This window comes from Pan paniscus, chromosome 11 (genome assembly GCF_029289425.2).
Source record: "Pan paniscus chromosome 11, NHGRI_mPanPan1-v2.0_pri, whole genome shotgun sequence".
Lineage (NCBI taxonomy): Eukaryota > Metazoa > Chordata > Mammalia > Primates > Hominidae > Pan > Pan paniscus.
In genome coordinates, this window is record NC_073260.2 from 80,902,978 (window position 1) to 80,919,590 (window position 16,613).

General features: G+C 42.3%; 1 long non-coding RNA gene across 1 annotated transcript in view; it reads left to right on the forward strand.

Annotated features, from left to right (window-relative positions):
• LOC134728542 (uncharacterized) overlaps positions 1-7,583 on the forward strand; it is a 59,387-nt gene extending 51,804 nt beyond the window's left edge. Inside the window, exons 2-3 of the long non-coding RNA XR_010109058.1 lie at positions 3,558-3,669; positions 5,294-7,583. This is a non-coding gene — a long non-coding RNA (uncharacterized LOC134728542). The remainder of the gene's footprint in view (positions 1-3,557; positions 3,670-5,293) is intronic.
• Positions 7,584-16,613: the final 9,030 nt, after the last annotated feature.

Consider the following 16,613-nt stretch of genomic DNA (forward strand, 5'->3'; position numbering starts at 1 on the left):
CTACGCCTGGCTAGTTTTTGTATTTTTAGTAAAGATGGGGTTTCACCATGTTGGCCAGGATTGTCTCGATCTCTTAACCTCATGATCTGCCTGCCTCGGCCTCCCAAAGTGCTGGGATTACAGGCATGTGCCACGGCACCTGGCCTATTTTTTTAATTTTTAAAAAAATTTTTTCAGAGGTGGGGTCTCACCATGTTGCCCAGGCTGGTCTTAAAAACCTGGGCTCAAGTGATCCTCCCACCTCAGCCTCCCAAAATATTAGGATTACAGGAGTAAGTCACTGTGCCTGCCAAAGCTGGGACTTTCTTACTAGGCCAGTTATACTATTTCAAATATTCATTATTCTTTGTTTGCTTGTTTTTGAGACAGGGTCTTGCTCTGTTGCCCAGGCTAAGTGCGAGTGGTACGATCAGGGCTCACTGCAGCCTTGACTTCCCAGGCTCAAGTGATCCTCCCACCTCAGCCTTCCAAGTATCTGGGACTACAAGCACACACCACCACACCTAGCTAATTTTTTTTTTGTAGAGACAGTGTCCCTCTATGTTGCCCAGGCTGGTCTCGACGAATTCCTGCACTCAAGCTATCCTCCCGCCTCAGCCTCCCAAAATGTTGGGATTACAGGCGTGAGTCACACCACTCTTAGCCTTGTTATTCCAACTTATGTAAAATATGAGCATATCATAAAAGAGCAGTATTTATTTTAAAAGTTTTGGGTGAGAGAGTCTCTTTACAACTAGAAAACTAAAAGCAGAAATGTTTAAGAGAGGCCTGGCACAGTGGCTCATGCCTGTAATCCCAGCACTTTGGGGGGTCGAGGAGGGCAGATCACCTGAGGTCGGGAGTCCAAGACTAGCCTGACCAACATGGTGAAACCCCATCTCTACTGAAAATACAAAAATTAGCCAGGTGTGGTGGTGGGCACCAGTAGTCCCAGCTACTTGGGAGGCTTAGGCAGGAGCATCACTTGAACCCAGGAGTCAGAGGTTGCAGTGAGCCAAGATAGCACCACTGCACTCCAGCCTGGGCAACAGAGCAAGACTCCATCCAAAAAAAAAAAAAAAAAAGAAATGTTTAACAGAAAGTCTCACACAAACCCACAGCTAACATCATACTGTATGGGGAAAAGTTGAAAAGTTTTCCTCTAAGATCTGGATCAAGACAAGGATGTCCACTTTCATCACTTTTATTCAACATAGTCCTAGAACTGCTAGCCAAAGTAATTAGGCAAGAGAAAGAAATAAAAGACGTCCAAATTGGAAAGGAGGAAGTCAAATTGTCCCTGTTTGCAGGTGACATGATGTTATGTATAGAAAACCCTAATGACTCCACCAAAAAAACTGTTAGAACTGATAAACCAATTTAGTAAAGTTGCAGGATGCAAAATCAACATACAAAAATCAGTAGTGTTTTTTTATGCCAATAATGAACTATCCAAAAAAGAAATCAAGAAAATAATCCCATTTATAATAACTAATATATATAAATATATAAAATCTAGGAATACATTTAACCAAGGAGGTACAATATCTCTACAATGGAAACTATAAAGCATTGATGAAAGAAATTGAAGAGGATACAAATAAATGGAAAGATATTCTGTGTTCATGGACTGAAAGAATTAATATTGTTAAAATGTACATACTACTCAAAGTGATCTACAGATTCAGTGCAATCCCTGTCGAACTTTAAATGACATTCTTCACAAAAATAGAAAAAAATCAATTCTACAATTTGTATGGAATCACAAAAGTTCCCAAATAACCACAGCATTCTTGAACAAAAAGAACAAACTGGAGACATCACACTACCTGACTTCAAAATATACTATACAAAGCTATGATAACCAAAATAGCATGGTATTGGCATAAAAATAGACACATAAATCAATGGCACTAAATAGGAAACACAGAAATAAATCCACACACAGCCAGCTGATTTTCTGTAATGGTACCAAGAACATACATTGGAAAAAGGACAGTGTCTTCAATAAATGATGTGGGGAAAACTGAATGTCCATATGCAGAAGAATGAAACTAGACACCAAACTCTCACCATATACAAAAATCAACTTAAAATGGATTAAAGACTTAAATGTAAGATCTGAAACTATAAAACTACTGGAAAAAAAACATAAGGGAAATACTTCATGACATCGATCTGGGGAAAGATTTTTTTGGATGAGAACTCAAAAGCACAGCTGGACGCAGTGGCTCATGCCTGTAATCCCAGCACTCTGGGAGGCCAAGGCGGGTGGATCACCTGAGGTCAGGAGTTCAAGACCAGCCTGGCCAACATGACGAAACCCCATCTCTACTAAAAATACAAAAAAATTAGCCAGGCGTGGTGGTGAGTGCCTGTAATCCCAGCTACTTGGGAGGCTGAGGCACAAGAATCGCTTGGATCCGGGAGGCAGAAGTTGCAGTGAGCTGAGATTGCACCATTGCACTCCAGCCTGGGCGACAGAGTGAGACTCCCTCTCAAAAAAAAAAAAAAAAAAAAAAAGCACAACCAAAAATGGACAAGTGGAATTACATCAAACCAAAAAGCTTCTGCACAGCAAAGGAAACAATCAACAGAGTGAAAAGACAACCTATAGAATGGGAGAAAATATTTACAAACTGTGCATCTGACAAGGAATTAATATGCAAAATATATAAGGAATTCAACTCAATAGCAAAAAATAAATAATCCAGTTTAAAAATGGGCAAAAGACCTTAATAGGCGCTTTTCAAAAGAAGACACACAAATGGCCAAAAGGAAAAATGTAGGCCAGGCGTGGTGGCTCATGCCTGTAATCCCAGCACTTTGGGAGGCCGAGACAGGTGGATCATGAGGTCAAGAGATTGAGACCATCCTGGCCAACATGGTGAAACCCTGTCTCTACTAAAAATACAAAAAATTAGCTGGGTGTGGTGGCGGGTGCCTGTAGTCCCAGCTACTCAGGAGGCCGAGGCAGGAGAATGATGTGAACCCAGGAGGCGGAGCTTGCAGTGAGCTGAGATGGCACCACTGCACTCCAGCCTGGGTGGCAGAGTGAGACTCCATCTCAAAAAAAAAAAAAAATTAGCTGGGCATGGTGGTGGGTGCCTGTAGTCACTGCTACTTGGGAGGCTGAGGCAGGAAAATTGCTTGAACCCGGGAGGCAGAGGTTGCAGTGAGCCAAGATCGTGTCACTGCATTCCAGCCCGTTGACAGAGCAAGACTCTGTCTCAAAAAAAAAAAAGAAAAAAGAAAAAAAGACTTCAAGGAAAATATTTGTTCTTGAAGAGCTAAAAAGATAACAAGATAAACATATGCAACTCTGCTTCTCTCTTTCTGTTTCTCTCTCTTTCTGTTTCTCTCTCTCTTGCATACCCTTCTATGTAAGGGAACAATAATTCTTTTCAACATCCTTTAATGTAAGCCACCTCTTGAACACACAATAGCTAAGAAAATCTGTTAAGTTTTAAAATTCATGACAATGACTGGTTTCTTAATTATGTAGGGAGAAACATTTTGAGACTGTCTTTGTATCTTGTTTTGGTGGTGATCATTTTTTTTCATTCCCATGACTGCAGGAATATTGATCTCAGCGTTACTTTAACCATTAATGAATTATGATGGCAATAAGCAAAGATTCACACCTCTAGCCTCCGGGGAGCTTAATCTTCTGCTACATCATTTGCATTTGTAAGTCAGCACCTGTGTAATCTATATTCTATTTGTTATTCTCCTTTAATTACATATTGGTAGTGGTCCATTTGCAGGCTGGGAGCAACCAACTGGAGCATCAAAAAGATTATTAAAATATTGACTTTAAATTAAAAGGCCAAAAAGGGAACAAGACAGGGTTTGTTTCTACCCAGTCCGTTATGATGGTTCAGGAACAATTATTTCCTTTCATCTCATGAAAAGTTTCAAGAATTGTGCAAGGAACTCCCATATGCCCTTTACATTCATTCATTATTTATATCTTGCCCCACTTGCTGTCTTGCTTTGTATTATCTATGTAAGCCATAGTTCAAATGTAAATTCAGATTTTCTCAGTTGTTCCAATGATGTCCCAATAATTGATTATAAACTAATTTTTTCCCCAGGTTAGGATCCAGTCTAGGATCATGCCTTGTACTGAGTTCCCATGTCTCCTTTGTTTCCTCTAATATGGAGAAATTTCTCTGCCTTTCTTAGTTTTCTTAATTTGACTTTTTTTTTTTTTTTTGAGATGGGGTCTTGCTCTGTTGCCCAGGCTGGAGTGCAGTGGTGCAGTCGTGGCTCACTGCAGCCTCCGTCTCCAGAGTTCAAGCAATTCTCCTGCATCAGCTTCACGAATAGCTGGGATTACAGGCATGCACCACCATGCCTGGCTAATTTTTTGTATTTTTAGTCGAGATGGGGTTTCACCATGATGGTCAGGCTGGCGAACTCCTGACCTCAGGTGATCCATCTGCCTCGCCCTCCCAAAGTGCTGGGATTACAGGCGTGAGCCGAGGTCGCGCCATTGCACTCCAGCCTGGGCAACAAGAGCGAAACTCCGTCTCAAAAAAAAAAAAAAAAAAGTTGACCTTGATATTTTTTGCCTGGTCATGTGTAGCTCTTTTTGGAATAAGAAAAGTATTGTTATTTTATACAAAAATGGAGTGTCTTTGGTTTAGTAAATTGGTAATGTGGCATAAAAATGTCTTAGAGGGGGATGAGTTATTCATCATTCGGTTCTAGATATTTTCTAATTTCTTTTGTGATTTAGTCTTTGTACCACAAGATATTTAAAAGTAGGTCACTTAATTTGTGAATTTTCTTTCTTTCTTTCTTTCTTTTTTTTTTCAAGACGGAGTTTTGCTCTTGTTGCCCAGGCTGGAGTGCAATGGTGCGATCTCCACTCACTGCAACCTCCGCCTCCCGGCTTCAAGCAGTTCTCCTGTTCCAGCCTCCCGAATAGCTGGAATTAGAGGCTTATGCCACCACGCCCAGCTAATTTTTGTATTTTTAGTAGAGACGGGGTTTCATCATATTGGTCAGGATGGTCTCGAACTCCTGACCTCAGGTGATCCGCCCACCTCGGCCTCCCAAAGTGCTGGGATTACAGGCATTAGCCACTGCGCCGGGTCAATTTATGAATTTTCTAGTTACCTTTTCCCTAACGGTTTCTTTCTCTTTCTTTTCTTTTCTTTTCTCTTTCTTTCTTTCTTTCTTTCTTTTCTTTCTTTCCTTCCTTCCTTCCTTCCTTCCTTCCTTCCTTCCTTCCTTCCTTCCTTCCTTTCCTTTCCTTTCCTTTCCTTCCTTTTCTTTTCTTTTGTCTCTCTCTTTCTTTCGACAGGGTGTCTCTCTACTGCTCAGGCTGGAGTGCAGTGGTGCGATCATAGCTCGCTGCAACCTCGACTTCCTGGGCTCAGGTGACCCTCTCGCCTGAAACCATACTCCCCCTCAAGTAGCTGAGACTACAGGTACGTACCACCACACCCAACTAATTTTTATTTTTTGTGGAGACGGGATCTTGCTTTGTTGCCCAGGCTGGTCTTGAATTCCTGGCCTCATGCGACCCTCCCTCTGCCTCCCAATGCACTGGGAGCCACCGTGCCCAGCCCTGTATTTCTTTTACAAGTGATGTTTTAGCATAATTCTGTGAAGCCCAGGGAACAGATTCTGTATGATTTCAGTAATGTGACAGTTGTTCAGACTTGCTCTGTTGTCCAGCATACATCAATTTCATAAATGTTCCAAATACACTTGAAAAGGAAATGTTTTCTGTGGTTGTTGGTGGGAGTGTTCCTCTTGTCAATTGTGTCAAGTTTATTAACCTTGTTCAAGCCTTCTGTATTGTTAATGATTTTCTTATTTTTTGCTTGTTTTGAGTGTTTGCTTATTCTATCATTTATTGAGAGAGGGGTGTTAAAATCTCTCACTGAAAGTATGACTTCATTTCTTTCTTCAGTTTTTGCTATAAATATTTTAAGGCTAGGTTATTAGGATGAATTCAAATTCAGAATTCTTATATCTTCTGGTAAACTTAACCTTTTTCTGGTAAACTTAACCTTTTTCTCATAATAAAGTTTTCCTATTTATCTCTAGCGATACTTTCTGCTGTAACCACTAATTTAATATTAATATAGCTATACCTTCTTTCTTCTGGTTAATGCTTGCATCCGGTTTTTTTTGTTTGTTTGTTTTCGTTTTGTTTTGTTTTTTGAGATGGAGTCTCGCTCTGTCACCCAAGCTGGAGCACAGTGGCCCCATCTTGGCTCACCGCAACCTCTGCCTCCTGGGTTCCAGCGATTCTCTTGCTTCAACCTCTCGAGTAGCTAGAGTAGCTGGGATTACAGGCACTTGCCACCACGCCCAGCTAATTTTTGTATTTTTAGTAGAGATGGGGGTTCACCATGTTGGCCAGGCAGGTCTTGAACTCCTAACCTCAGGTGATCCTCCCGCCTTGGCCTCCTAAAGTGCTGGGATTATAGGCATGAGGCACCGCGCCAGGCCCATCCTTTTTTTATCCTTTTCCTTTTCCTATCCAATTACTTTCGATCATTTTTAACATTTCATATGGCTTTCCTTATTTTTTTATTTTTTATTTTTTTTGAGACGGAGTCTCACTCTGTCACCCAGGCTGGAGTGCAGTGGCGCAATCTCGGCTCACTGCAAGCTCCGCCTCCTGAGTTCACTCCATTCTCCTACCTCAGCCTCCCGAGTAGCTGGGACTACAGGCGCCCGCCACCATGCCCGGCTAATTATTTTTTGTATTTTTAGTAGAGATGGGGTTTCACCATGTTAGCCAGTATGGTCTCGATCTCCTGACCTCGTGATCCGTCCACCTCCGCCTCCCAAAGTGCTGGGATTACAGGTGTGAGCCACCGCCCCCAGCCTCCTTAATTTTTTAATATTTCCTTTACATATATTTTCGCTGATTTTTAAAAATTAAATTATAGACATTGTGAATATTCAAACAAACATATCTCCAAAAATAATTCCTTAATATCATCTAACACCGAGCCCACACTCAGCTAACTCCAGTTGTTTATAACGTGACTTTTAGAACTGTGTGTGTTGGCCAGGCGCGGTGGCTCGTGCCTGTAATCCCAGCACTTTGGGAGGCCAAGGAGGGCGGATCACGAGGTCAGGAGTTCGAGACCAGCCTGGCCAATATGGTGACACTCCATCTCTACTAAAAATACAAAAATTAGCCGGGCATGGTGGTGCATGCCTGTAGTCCCAACTATTCCGGAGGCTGAGGCGGAGAATTGCTTGAACTTGGAAAGTGGAGGTTGCAAGTGAGCCAAGATCGTGCCACTACACTCCAGCCTGGGCGACAGAGTGAGACTCCATCTCAAAAAAAAAAGAAAGAAAGAAAAAAGAACTGTGTGTGTCATTGCATTTAGCTGTATGGCTCTTAGTCTTTTAAAATCTAAAATAAGCTAACTTAATTGATAAATTGTTATGTCAGGAGTGACCAGAGAAAATGAAACAGATATTTTTTAAATCACTCTTAAAAATACATAAGGAATATATTCAGTACATCCCCTTTATAAGAAAAATCAGGAAGATAGAGAAAGTAGAAATAAGAAAATAAATATTTTTATGGCTTTTACCAATTGTGAGCATGACTACCTTCCTGATACATTTATCTCTGTCTAGCTCCTTATCTGTCAATACTTTTACAAGGTGAGACCATTCTGTATGTAATTCTGCATTTACTGTAGGCAGTTTTATATCTTGCTTTGTATCTTTAAAATTAATATGAGTATAATTTTTTTTTAAGAGACAGGGTCTCACTTTGTTGCCCAAGCTAGGCTGGAGTGCTGTGGCATGATCATAGTTCACGACAGCCTTGAACTCCTGGATTTAAGTGATTCTCCTGCTTCATCCTTCCAACTAGTTGGAACTACAGGTGCATACCACTGCACCCAGCTCATTAAAAAAAAATGTTTTTATAGAATGGGATCACTTGCATTGTTGCCCAGGCTGGTCTCAAACTCCTGGCCTCAAGCTATCCTCTCACCTCAGCCTCCCAAAGCACAGGGATTACAGGCGTGAGCCACCACAACTTGCCAGTAATTGTATTTTTAATGGCTGCATATTGTACCATTAAGTGACTACGCTAATTTTGTAAACAAACATCTTCTGTTGAATATTTAGTTTTTTCCAATTGTAATTGTTAATAAAAATAAACATTTTTAAAGAAATTTTAGTCTGCTTCACATTGTAGCCTAATCCTAGACTCTTAAAAGTGATATTTCTTTTTTCTTTTTCTTTTTCTTTTTTTTTTCTTGAGACAAAGTTTCGCTCTTGTCGCCCAGGCTGGAGTGCAATGGCACAATCTTGGCTCGCTGCAGCCTCTGCCTCCCGGGTTCAAGCGATTCTCCTGCTTCAGCCTCCTGAGTAGCTGGGATTACTGGTGCCCGCCACCATGCCCAGCCAATTTTTGTATTTTTAGTAGAGACTGGGTTTCGCCATGTTGGCCAGGCTGGTCTCCGACTCCTGACCTCAGGTGATCCACCAGCCTCGGTCTCCCAAAGTGCTGGGATTACAGACATGATCCGTTGCACCCAGCAATGAAATTTCTTAATGCAAAGGTTTAACCTCTTTTAAAGCTTTCTAGAAAAGTCTTCCAAACTTTTAAAATTCCAGTGAGCTAAAGTTTACTACATGGAGATTAATGTCCTCGTCATAGCAGACACAGCCTGTGAGGCTTCATGGATACTTGTTTTGGACACCTGTTGTGGAAGCTGAAGATGCCAGATACTTTCCCAGGATCTCTTGAAGTGGGGGCACTGCCCTGCGACCTGGGATAGACCAATCCAATTGGCTCCCTCCAGACTGCGACAGAGGCTGTTTATACCAAGAAGCACAGTAGAGAATCCCTCTGGGGGATGCCTGTAGTGGCAGGAGCTGAGGGGTGCTGCATCTGATGTACAGAGCTGAGGTGGTGGCCATGAGGTCCAGCACTCAGTGCTGGTGGCAGCAGTGTCCTCACCAGTAAGGGCTTAGTTATGATTTTGGCTCTGGCTGTGGCTGATTCTAGTTTTTCTTCTTCTTGCCCATTTACTGAGCCTGGTTGTCTAGCCTTTCCTGATCTTCTTTTAAGTCCCAGTATCCTTCAATAAATTACTTTTCTATTAAAACTAGTCAGTTTGATTCTATTGCTTGCAAAGAAGAATTTGATGAATCTTCTATACAGGGATTCTTCTTCTGTGTAGCAAGGCCCATTTCAAATAGCAGGAGAATTGGCATGCTGAGGGGGCGCCAGGGTGATAGAGAGAGCTCAGCGTGGTCACGTGTCAGGGCTGGGAGTTGGAAGAGCCCAGGTCAGTGAACTGGGACAATATTGGAATCTGAAGGTAAAAATAGCTTCTTAAGAAGTTAACATCAGCCAGGCACAGTGGCTCATGCCTATAATCCCAGAACTTTGGGAGGCCGAGGCCAGTGGATCACAAGTTCAGGAGATCGAGATCATTCTGGCTAACATGGTGAAACACCGTCTCTACTAAAAATACAAAAAATTAGCCGGGTGTGATGGCACACGCCTGTGGTCTCAGCTACTTGGGAGGCTGAGGCAGGAGAATCACTTGAACCCAGGAGGCAGAGGTTGCAGTGAGCCGAGATTGCACCATTGCACTCCAGCCTGGGCGACAGAGCAAGACTCCATCTCAAAAAAAAAAAAAAAAAAAAAAACAGAAGTTAACATCTATGGCCGGCCACGCCTCCACAACTTTGGGAGGCTGAGGCAGGTGGATCACTTGAGGCCAGGAGTTTGAGACCAGCCAGGCCAACGTGGTAAAACCCTGTCTCTACTAAGAATACAAAATTATCTGGGTGTGGTAGTGCATGCCTGTAGAACCAGCTACTTGGGAGGCTGAGGCAAGAGAATTGCTTGAACCCAGGAGGTAGAGGATGCAGTCAGCTGAGGTTGTACCACTGCACTCCAACCTGGAAAACAGAATGAGACTCTGTCTCAAAAACAAAACAAACAAACAAAAAAGTATGATTTTTGGGCGTGCAGTCTGTATGGTAATAGAGTGATTCAGGGGCTGATTCAGGAGTCCAGCTCTTGTAAATGTGTTACTAGAAACCAGGTCTGGGAAGGTGACTAAACATTAAGCCTCTGAATGGACAAGAAGCCAGGCAGCCTAGGTTGAGATGGGTGTTGGGTCTGAGACTATACATGGGCAGGGGACAGTGGTAGACAGAGCTGTGCAGAGTTGGAGTGGAAGCCAACAACCACCAGGGAAGGCCATGGCAACCACTTAGGAATTTCTTTTTGGCCATTTCTTTAGAACCAGTTTCCAAGTAATATGACAAAAGCAGCCTCGTAATGTTAAGAGGTAAACTTTGTTTCTGACCAAAAACAGTACTACTCAGTTTGATATCTTTCCCGTAGGGATGGGCTTTGATAAATTTAGGCCATTTCAAAAATCCAGAAAACCAAGTCTGTAACCACTAGGGACATTTAGAAGAACATCGCCAGCTCTAAAGGCGATCTTTAGAATAGCTATTTATTTAGGCTTTATGTGTTTCCAAAGTTAACCAGTGTTTCACATCAGCTATCTTCTCTAACCCTCTCAACAACCCTGAAAGGTAGGTATTAGTACCCCCATTTCGTGGATGGAAGAACAGGCTGAGAAATTAATTTATCAGATTAGATTGTAAATGAGTGGTAAAGCAAGAATTCAAACCCAGATCTGGTTTGCTTTTTCTGTAGGCAGTGTTTAAGGAGGATCCAGAAATACTTTAAGTGACGCCAGCGTTAGTGTTGCCTGCTCAGAAGACTGCTTTCAGGGGAACAGTATACATCCGCCCTGTAAATTCTGGGTGGTAAATATGACAAAAACTCTCTCCTTGACCCAGCTCTAGTGAGACTGCTCTAAGCCCTCTTCTCAACATGGCTGAACCTTGGGCTTCAGTGTACATTTTGTTGGGCCTGCATTGCTCAGTTTTAGCAAGAGTCCAGTTAAGTGAAAGAGAATCTCACAGCTTTGATATCAGATTCTTCCATATCTAAACAAATTCCTCATCCCCTACCTTCAATATCTGATCACTCTGCCCTGTTTGCACCAAGAATCTCCCCTCACCCTTGATGTTTCCTCTTAGTAATTTTCCATCCACCAATCTCTCCCCACTCTTCAAACCTGCTCCTTGGCTATAAGTCCCTACCCCTTCTTGTCTTATTTGCAATAGAGCTCAGTTCTACACTGGGGTCTCTTTTTCCTGATTGCAATAGTTCCTGAATAAAATCTGTTTTTACCGCTTTATCCACTGTCTAGCTCTGGTTTTCTTTACCAGAAGTCACAGTTAACACATGTGAAAACCCATTTGCAAAACAAATCCACAGGACTCAGTCCATGTGCTGTGAAGTCTTTGATTAAGGGCTTAAAAACAATGAAAAGTAATAAACGGATCTGAATACAATTCAGGCAATAAAACACTTTCATTGGTTTTCATACTCAGCAAAAGTATTTTTACTGATTAAAAGATAAATAATCCTCACTCTACTAACTCAATGACACATTGAAACATTAGCCTAACTTGTGCAACTTTCAGTGAAGCTACTCTCTTTGCATAGGCACAGCCCTTTCTGCCAAGGTACAGGAGAGCAAACCCACACATGAATTCCGTTCATCTCAGGGCATTTCTTTCTGTGGTTCTTAATGTGTCTTTGTGAAGGGACGCACACTCACAGCAGCTGAAAATCTAACCCCCTAGATTTCATTTAGCTAACATCAGGCCAGTCTTCGGACTGAAGCTAATGCCCACATATAGGAGGAAGGGAGAGGAATCACTGAATTGCAACCCTTTTAGACTTCCTCCATGATGAAGCAGAGGGGAGGACTATTGTTTGGGAGATGTGTGTGGGAGGTGAAGATTTCAGATTTTCTTTAAAATAATAATTGACTGCACAGGCAGCAGCAGAGCTGGCCTGTCCATTGTGGGATTGTCTCTGTGTTGGTATGAGGTCTGGCCAAGTTGGGGGCCTCAGCAGGGGATTGCTCAGTTGATCAAGTCTTAATTTGTCTTTTCCACCTTGGGTGGTGCTGTCTGTCCTTTTCATCTCCCAATCACCGACATGGTGGGAGATGTTGAGGGCAGTGCTGTGTTATCTTAAGGTTTCCTTCAAGAAAGCAAAACCAAACAAACAAGCAAACACTTTTTGCTTCCCAACTGTGCCCTCCTAGGGGAGATTCAAAGGCTCTTCTGAACCAGACAGGTGCTGATGTCTCTGCTGCCATTTGGATGTGGGTTTGGCGAAGGTGGCAGGAGTGAAGGGAAAGCAGAGGGAAGAGTTAGGCAGAGGGATCTTGATTGCCATTTCTTCCTGCTGCAGTCGCTTCAGACGGTTCAGCTTCCAGCCAGACAGTTCCTAATGGACCTGCACAGCATGCAAAAAAACCCTCCTTTGTAAAAATAACTTCTTTGATTTCTCCCAGCCTTGGGCCCTGTTTAGTTAGGGGCAATGACCGGGAGGCAAGTCATTTCGGGCCTTGCTGGTAGAGTGAGGGGGAGATCGCCCATGGCTTCCCCAGCTGTACTGCCTGTGGAGCAAAGGGTTCAGAAGCAGAGCATTTTTAAAAATATAATAATAAAAAAAAATGAAAGAAAGAAGCCCTCTTTGAAAATCCTTACTGTTTCCCACTATCTCCTACAGCGATTGCCCTTTCATTAGTGTGGAAATCCAACAATGTGGAAATCGAGTGTTTTTTTTTTTTTTTTTTGCTTTGATATCAGCCTAACCCTTGAGGCTAAACTTGTGGTAAGCCACCTATCCATGTTAGCTAAAATAAAGTTGTAGCTGGAATCACCACCTAGTCCTTTAGCAGTTGTACATTTTCATGTTTATCCTTTGAGGAGTGAGACAATAACCACATATTGTTTTATTATTCAGGATCCCCCGGGTTGCTGGCAACTGAAACCCAAATTGAATTTGTTTAAGAATAAAGGAGGAATTTATTGGGAAAATATTGGGATATTTTAAGTAACTGAAGGCGGGGTTAAGAGGTCAATCTATGAGAAAGACAAGTAACTAGCCAGAAATTTAACAATAAAATGAAATAAAACTGGAACCAGGACTCCAAGTGCTCCCTGGATTCCTTCTCTCTCTGTCTGCAGCTCTATCCCTCCTGGTATCCAGGGCTTTCTGTCTCATTGTAGATCTGAGTCTTACATACTGTGGGTTAAAACACCAAAGAGAGCCTGATTTTGTTTCTTAATTCTAGATAGAAAAGTCTTGGGGAAGGCTCTGACTGTGCTGGCTTCAGGCAGGGGCCCCAGCCAGGTCCAGGCAACTCTAGTTAGTGGAGGCGGGGTCATGTAAGAACATGGCCCCACTCCCCCCACCCCCTGAACCACATGTTTAGAGGGCGGAAAGGAGCAATTCCAAACAGGGAGCTGCTTTCTTGGAAGGAAGGATGGGTTCTAATCAAAGCAAGCAGCAGTCATTTACTAAACATACATAACATACTTGCATATGGACTTGAGAAATGTTTCTTAGGGATTTTGGCCATCTTGGTAATAATCAGAGTCTTGGTAAAAGTCAGAAATCAAAAACCTAATCAGATGCATCTATATGGCAAAAACTATAAGATTCTTTTATTTGTTTGTTTTTAACTCGAAACTCCAAAGATGACAGAAGATACTGAGAATGACTGGACCCACACTCTAAAGCAAACTAAATACACAGCAGTTACACTCATATTTATATGTACCATAGTGCACGGGACTTCAATGAGTTCTTATATCCACCTCTAGTTTCTCCTCCCTAAGGAAGCAGTGACCACTGCGGATTGAAGCAGCTAAGGGGGTTTTCTAGGCTTACTTGGATTGGATTCTCTTTAGCATGCTCACTGTTGTTTTTTTCTTGCTTGATTTGGTCTGAGCTGAGATGTCCACTCTTTACTGGAGGACTGTCATGTTGGAGACTTGCCTCTGCTAGCTCACTGGACGGGCTGTGCTCACTGTGGCCTCCTTATCTGGATGAGTCAGTCAGCACGCTCTCAAAGGGTCCTATCTCTTTCTGCATGGGTGGCTATCTCTGCAAGGGCTGTGATGGTGGGTAAAATGTCCAAAGACCCATAGGCAGCATGAAATGCACCATTGTCCATTTACTCAATTCAGTGGTATCTGACATAAGACCACAGAACACACCTTCTCTCCACCACCCATCTTGCCTGACCCTACCTGCTGGCAGTATGTTGCCAGCAACCTGGATATTATTGTTAATTAATTCATGCCTAACATGCAGTGGCTTATACTTGGTATTATTGAATGTCTAAGAATAGGCACAGAGCCTGAAACTGAGAAGTGAAAACTGCAAAATGGCTGGGTGGAAAAAATGATGGGACATGGAGCAGGCCTTTTGGTATTTTCCCTGTAGTTATCTTTTACAGGTTAAATAAGATTAATATTCATGGTGAACCAAGAGCAATTAGCTACTTTGCATGTGTTACTGCTTCTTAGCCTATTCTAAACTCTGTTTTATGTATTTATTTTAAAGGACTTTGCCTTGATTAGGGCCATTCGTATAAGACCTTGTACTTTGCATATTTGCAATCATGTTTGCATGTTTGCATTTCTAAAGTTTTGAATTTCAAATCAGGCAATGAGTTTCAGCAAATATACTTCATGTACACATGACCGTAATCAGGGCGTGAGACTATACTGCAATAAAATCCCAAAATGGCTTCTAGGAATAAAAGATTTTATGTTTTCTATGTATAATAAAAATTTGGGGTGAGGGTTGGCTTTATTTTAAAAACAGAATAATTCTGTATGTAATTTAAATGCAAAATTGTGAACTAGTATTTTTCTAATTGTATTCAAAATCTGAACCCCCTAATGGGGGCAAGGGAAGGTTGGAATATTCTTATCCATAATGATGACTGAACAATAGGCCTTTCCCCTTTTCTTTCCTCTGCTTCCCTGGGACAGCAGCGCCCACCGTTACGCACGTATCACTTACTCTCATACTGTTTTCCAGGATACTTGGCCAAGGCATCTTCTAACATGTTATAAGATGATTTCAGAAATAATTTTTATCAGATCATAGTTAATCTTTCTAACAGATCTATGAGGTAAACATCCCAGGCCCACTCGCTACAAATGTCAGGGCTGCGATTTTTAGCCAGATTTTTTTGACTTTTAATCAAGGACCTTTTTCACTTCATTTATATTTCTCACATTAAGGTCTGAAGATCCTTGAAAGTCTTCAGTCGTATTCTCAAGGGGCCTTGAGTTCTCTGTGAGAATTCAATTTTGTATTTTCATTTTGATGCTAATAATCAGTGAAGATCAACATATTTCGGTTCATTTGGATGATCAACTTAACGGAGAGCTTCCACATACTTTCAGGGCCTGCATTTTTATCTGTGTTTAAGATTTTCTTGGTGACAGGGAGTGACAGTTTCTTTGTCATAGAAAAATCATTGTAAATAATTTTTTAAAAAACAAAACACACAGACATGTGAATGTTGTGTTCTCACCAAGTGAAGGTCCGATGACCTCATCACAGGATGTACAAAGGAAGGTTCTGCATAACGTAAATAGAGACAAGCAGTGGAAGCATTGAGTCACTGCGAAGTATGAGGCCAGCAGGCTGAACTCAGGAGAGCCTGGGCAGGGAGCACCACTTTCATGCTGTTGAGGGGAGTGACCATTCTGTATTTGTTCCATTAAATTAAAAGTATTCATTTGAATTGTATGACTTTCCTACATTTGTTCACCTATAAGTTTGTTTTGGTTTTATTGTGGCATGATGTCTATATGAAAACATTCTTTGTATCTAGTTTTAAGTTTACATATATTAAAAATAACATTTTAATAAAAATCACTTAGGGATGACATCAGCGGTCCATGAGAATGTCTTTCCCTTAAAGACGGTCACACATTATTCCATCAGCACTCCATCATAGGCTAAGTTTCCAAAGAAGTTTTAGGAAAGAGGAAAGTATATTTGAGGGTTTTTGTTTTGTTTTGTTTTGTTCTTTTTTCTTTTTTTTTTGGACAGAGTTTCGCTCTTGTTGCCCAGGCTGGAGTGCAATGGCGCTATCTTGGCTCACTGCAGCCTCCGCCTACCAGGTTCAAGCGATTCTCCTGCCCCAGCCTCCAAGTAGCTGAGATTACAGGCGCCTGCCATCATGCCTAATTTTTTGTAGTTTTAGTAGGGACGGGGTATCACCATGTTGGCCAGGCTGGTTGTGAATCCCTGACCTCAGGTGATCCACCCGCCTTGGCCTCCCAAAGTGCTGGGAGTACAGGCATGAGCCACTGCACCGGCCCATGTTTGAGTTTTATGCAATTTATGTTGGCGACTTGTTAACAGCACCAGAGGCCCTACCTTCAAAATATATCGAGTCCAGTTGCTTTTACTCCCTCTATTCTTAGTGCCTGGTCTAGTCACCATTTCTCAGCTGCCTGGATGACAGCCACAGCTCCCAGCTCCTGCCAACCCCTCTGTCCATTCTCAACCTACAACCAGAGGGAGGCTGCTCAAGCCTGAGCCTGATCCTGTGACTCCTCTTCTTCCCACCTGCTAAATGGCTCCCCTCCCTCTCAGAGTGACTGCCAAAGGCCCCCTTACCAGCAGGCCCTGCACTAGCCCCTGTGCCACTCCAGCGTCTCCACGGCTCCCACTGTGCTCCCACCACTGCAGCCCC